This window comes from Bombina bombina, chromosome 7 (genome assembly GCF_027579735.1).
Source record: "Bombina bombina isolate aBomBom1 chromosome 7, aBomBom1.pri, whole genome shotgun sequence".
NCBI classification, from domain to species: Eukaryota; Metazoa; Chordata; class Amphibia; order Anura; family Bombinatoridae; genus Bombina; species Bombina bombina.
Window position 1 is genome coordinate 40,324,965 of NC_069505.1, and position 5,411 is coordinate 40,330,375.

The 5,411-nt window shown below is 40.0% G+C and overlaps 1 protein-coding gene across 1 annotated transcript in view; it reads right to left on the bottom strand.

Moving 5' to 3' along the window:
* FERMT3 (FERM domain containing kindlin 3) overlaps positions 1 to 165 on the bottom strand; it is a 111,901-nt gene extending 111,736 nt beyond the window's left edge. Inside the window, exon 1 of the mRNA XM_053720062.1 lies at positions 1 to 165. This exon is cut by the window's left edge and continues 309 nt beyond it. The gene's annotated coding sequence lies outside the window, so the exon portion shown is untranslated.
* Positions 166 to 5,411: the final 5,246 nt, after the last annotated feature.

A 5,411-nucleotide genomic window follows, 5' to 3' on the forward strand; every position in this document is an offset into this window, starting at 1 on the left:
CTATTGACCACTTCTTTGGTGGGTTCTCTTGACCCTAAACCTCTTCTATTTCCAGTCTCTATCTTGAGTACACTTTTTCTACTCTAGTTTTCTCCTACAGCCTCCTCTTCCTTTGTGTTAAACTTATTCTCCCCTTGTTCACTTTGAAGTCTTTTTTTGCAGTGTTGTCAGTAGTTCTCGGTGAGGTTACTTCCTGTGGCTTGCATGCTCCCTGCTCCTTCCTCCCATAACTTCCTCTCTTAACCTCACTTCTCTTTACAGGGTGTTCTACAACATTTCTCTCTTTTAATATTAGATCAGCCATACAATTCAGTACTTTAACAGCATCTCCTAGTAAGCGTCACCCATTGACATATTAGCAAATATGAACACTGAAAGGTCAAGTTTATGGTGCTGACAATGACTCTACTAAGCGGGTAGTGAAAAAAAGGAAGAGGGGCTTAAAGAAGTGTGGTGACGGTATGAAGGATAGAGGAAATATATAATGAGAAGATTGATTGGGGACAGTGAATAAAATGGAAGACTAAAGACTGCATAATTCACCATATAGGAAATAACCAGTTTGTCAAGCCCAGAGGTGGTGAACCTATAGAGGCCTGATACGACAGTGCGGATCAGGTCTGACAGAATGCGGAAAGCAATACGCTCTCCGTATTCAGCATTGCACCAGCAGCTCTTGTGAGCTGCTGGTGCAATGCCGCCCCCTGCAGACTCGAGGCCAATCGGCCGCCAGCAGGGAGGTGTCAATCAACCCAATCGTACTCTATTGGGTTGAATTCCGGCGATTCCTGTCCGCCTCATCAGAGCAGGTGGACAGGATTATGGAGCAGCGGTCTTTATACCGCTGCTTCATAACTGGTGTTTCTGGTGAGCCTGCAGGCTCGCCAGAAACACGGGCCCTCAAGCTCTGTATGGAGCTTGATAGATAGGCCCCATAGCATGAGTCCCCAAGATGGCACAAGAATCATCCTTGAGCTATCTCTTAGGCCATTAAAGTAAAACTACAAATCCTAGCATGTTGCGGCCTAGGAGAAGATAGCTGCAATTGTTACCTGGACTACCTCTTAAACCACGTGTAGGAAACTGCAGATCCCTGCTGGGCTACCTCTTAAACCACTGCAGCTCCCATACACTTGCTATCTGGCCTGCCACCTAAGCCATAAGAGGGAAGCTAATACCCCCATCATACTATGGCCAGCAGAAGATTCCAGCACTTGAAAATATTAAAATGTACTTTGTAGGCTTAATTATTAAGCACTAAATGACAAAAGCAATAATGAATGCTCATGTGCTTTAGGGATGTAGACATTGACAGCAGAGTTTTCTAAAAAAATAAGTACGCAGGCTAGTGTAACAATGGACACGCAGAAGATCACTGCCATTTAGGGTGTATGCACTGAAAAAGGTTTTCATCAAAAGACCTTTAATTCACAATATACCTGCAAAGATTCAGTAAAAGCTGCAGTAATCTTAACATCCCCTTTTTTCTAAAAAAAATATATATAAATAAAAAATAAATAAAAAAAAGAACAGACAGTGGATAATATTGTAATAATATTGTAACATACAACAAGTAATAGACATACATGTTTATCCCTAAACCATAAACTTGAATTTAGAACAGTTTATCTCTATAATCTAGGTCACACCCTAGATTTTAGTCAGTTATGTTTTCTGCGATAAGTCCGCCTTCTGATTTGGTCATTCCTTGCTGAATAATTTCTCACTGAATCCTCACATTGCCATCTGGAAGGTGGCCTTCTCTGTCTAGAGGGCCGTAGAGTATTTGGTTCAGGAGAAATTGTCTGTGGAGGATACCCAACGGTTGTTTATCACCTGTGATATTTTGTTGTTGGACAGAATAATTCTGAGGTCGATCTGTTTCAGTTATGTTCATTGTATTTTCATTCTCAGAAGACTTATGTGGGCACCACACTCAATGCCAGATATCCTCACCTTCTGAATTCCTTGGATATTTGTGTAGCTGGTTGAGATTTATGTCTCACTTGTTCTACATGGCGGCAAACTGTACCACCAGCTTGTAGTTGAACTTTAAACATTCTGTTGCCCATGCCTTGTATTATGACAGCTGGAATCCATTTATTCTGGCCACGGTAGTTTCTAAACCATACTCTGTCATGAAGAACAAATTCCAAAACACTAGAAGTGTTCAACTCTTGTTTGGGATGTTCTGGTCTAACTTTATCCAGTGGAGTTCTCAGGCGTCCAAACATTAACATTTCAGGTGATAGCCCAGTAGTGGCATGGGGAGTGTTTTGATAGTCAAACAACAAGTTAGAAAGGGAGTTTGGATTAAATTTTTATTTATGAGAGACAGCTAAGTGACATTTTAAAGTTTGTACACATTTTTTAGCCTGTCCATTAGAGACTGGAAAATATGGAGCTGTCTTACAGCGTTTGATGTTATTTGTAGCTAGAAATGTTTAAAATTCCTGTGATATGAACTGTGGACCATTGTCTGAGACTAAAGTTTGTGGCAGTCCAAATCTTGCAAACATACTGGAAAGAATGACAATGGTTTGTTGTGTTGTAGTACTTGACATTTGAATTACTTCTGGCCACTTGGAATGAGCATCCACAGCCACCAAATACATTTTCCATCCACTGGCCCTGCAAAATCAACATGGATTATTGTCCAAGGTTCATTTGGCCTTGGACAAGTTTTTGAGGCGTCCCTGCTGGGATTACGCTGTGTCTGTGCACATGCATTGCGAGCAGCTACATAAAAAGCAATATCTGTATCCAATTTAGGCCACCAAAAATATTCTCGTGCGCTTTGCTTAATTTTTAATACACCCTGATGTGAGCTGTGTAGTAACTTGAATACTAATGTTTGCATTAAAATCGGAATTATCAATCATGACCCCCATAACAGACAGCCTGAGTCATGCACAATTTCCTTCTTCCTTGTAAAATATGGCTGAAGGTCAGAGTGAACCACTTTAGGCCACCCATGTTGAACAAAAGACTTAATTTCCTGTAAGGTAGAATCAGAGCATGTATAAGTAGCAATCACTTTGGAATTTAGATTTAAAAGCTGTGGAGGGGTTTCTATGATTTCAGAAGATGCTGTCATGTGATGTATCATTGGTAATCTTGAAAACATATCCACATTTGTATGATCACTGTGGCAATGATATTTAATGGAGTAGTTGTAAGCCTCCAGCTGAAGTGCATAGCGCTGAAGTCGAGCAGCTGTTGTGTTGGAGATACCCTTCTGAGGGTGCAGAATGGACAAAAGTGGTTTATGATCCGTGATCAGAGTAAAAGGTCTGCCATATATATAAAATGTGGAATTTCTTCACAGCCCAAATTATGGCTAGAGCTTCCCAATTAATCTGCGCCTAATTTCTCTCAGATAGAGTTAGAGATCTGGACGCAAAAGACACAGGACGTTCAGAACCATCGGGCATAATGTGTGAAAGTACTGCGCCTAAACCATATGGTGAAGAATCACAGGCTAGTACCAAAGGCTTCTTAAGGGCATAGTGGACAAGGAGTCTTGATTCCAGAAGACGTTGCTTAGAGTGTTCAAATGCTCGTGTACATAAGTCAGACAAGGCCAACTGGTTTTTACTTTCTAAAAGGTGGTGTAGTGGATATAGTAAATGAGCCAAATTTGGTAAAAATCTATGATAGTAATTGAGCAACCCCAAATAAGAACATAGCTGAGATACATTAACAGGGGTGGGAGCATGGACCAGTGCTTTAACTTTTTCAGCAATTGTGTGGAGACGAGTCTTGTCCACTACATGTGCACAATATTCTAAACTCTCACAGAAGAACTCACACTTTTTCATGTTAACTTTCAGTCCGAATTCCTGTAGGCGCTGTAAAACAGCTTCAACATTGGCTTTATGAGCAGCATCATTTTCCCCAGTGATAAGCATGTCATCTAACATACAGTGGGTATGTGGAATACCTGCCAGGATCTCATCCATTATCCGTTGCGACACTGCAGGTGCTGGGGCAATTCCAAACACCATCCGTGTATACTGAAAAAGTCCTTTGTGAGTGTTGATAGTTAACAGGTGTCTGGAGTATGGATGTACCTCTAACTGTAAGTACGCTTGATGCAAGTGAATTTTTGTAAATTTTTCACCCCCTGCCAGAGAACTAAACAATTCTTCAATCTGTGGTAAAGGATACTGATCCACAAGTAATTGAGGGTTAAGGCCCACTCGGAAATCTCCACAGAAGCGAATGTCCCCATTTTTTTTCTGACAGGAACTATTGGGGAAGCCCATTCACTGCTAGAAACTAGAACAATAATCCCCTGATGTTGTAGTCTTTCTAGTTCTGCTTCAAATTTAGGTTTAAGTGCAAATGTTACAACTCTTGGTTTACAAAATTTTGGAATAGCATTTTCTTTTAGGTGAAGCTGAATCTTCACTAAACCTAGTGTGCCATCAAATACAGTCTTATATTTGTGCTTTAGTGAATTAATCCAAGTAGAATTTGAATTGCCACTTTGGTCCAGTAGTTTGTTAAGCAGTAACTGTGGCATGACCAATGCTTGGATCCAGGATCTACCAAACAAAGGTGGTCCTCCTTTAGGTAAAATGTAGAGGCGCAGCTTTTTAGTTATACCATTAAATCTCACTATAGGTGATACACACCCAATAGGCTTTATTATTTAATTTGAATATGTTTGCATGGTGACAGCTGTTGGAACAATTGGTTGCCTTAGTCCCAGGCGGTTTCAATCAGCAGCTGTGCCATCTATATTCACCTTTGCTTGCAGTTCTGGAATTTTATTTTCAAGGCTATAGGTCTGTAATATGTATACTGGTTTGTCTTCCTATGAATATGTGTGTGGTGTATCTACTTGCACGTGACTTGCTGCCTTTCTTACTTTTATCTCTGTCTAAGGAACTTCTGCACACTCTCTTTGTATGACCAATCTTCCCACACCCATAGCAGGTGCTGTTCCTAAACCTGCAGGTATTTACTGTGTGATTTTTGTCACCACGTCTGCATACCTCCCAACATTTTAAAATTCAAAAGAGAGAAAATTCTAAATAAAGTAATATATTTTAATACACTTAGGCAGCAAATCAAACACAAGCTCAAACCACTGGTATAGATATGTGAGCTATGTATTTAATTAGCCTTTGCAGAGACAGTGCTAAATATTTTTTATCTTAATTGCACATTTATTAATAAATTCTTTAAAACTGCTCCCTGCATTCCCCATTAATATTCTAAATTCTGGCCTTTAAAGTCAGCAAACATGCACAGTAACACACTACATAGCATACACTTACATATACACATACACACACACACACTACATAGCATACACTTATACATACAGATATACACACACACACACACTATATAGCATACACTTACACATACACATACAGATATACACACACACACACTAC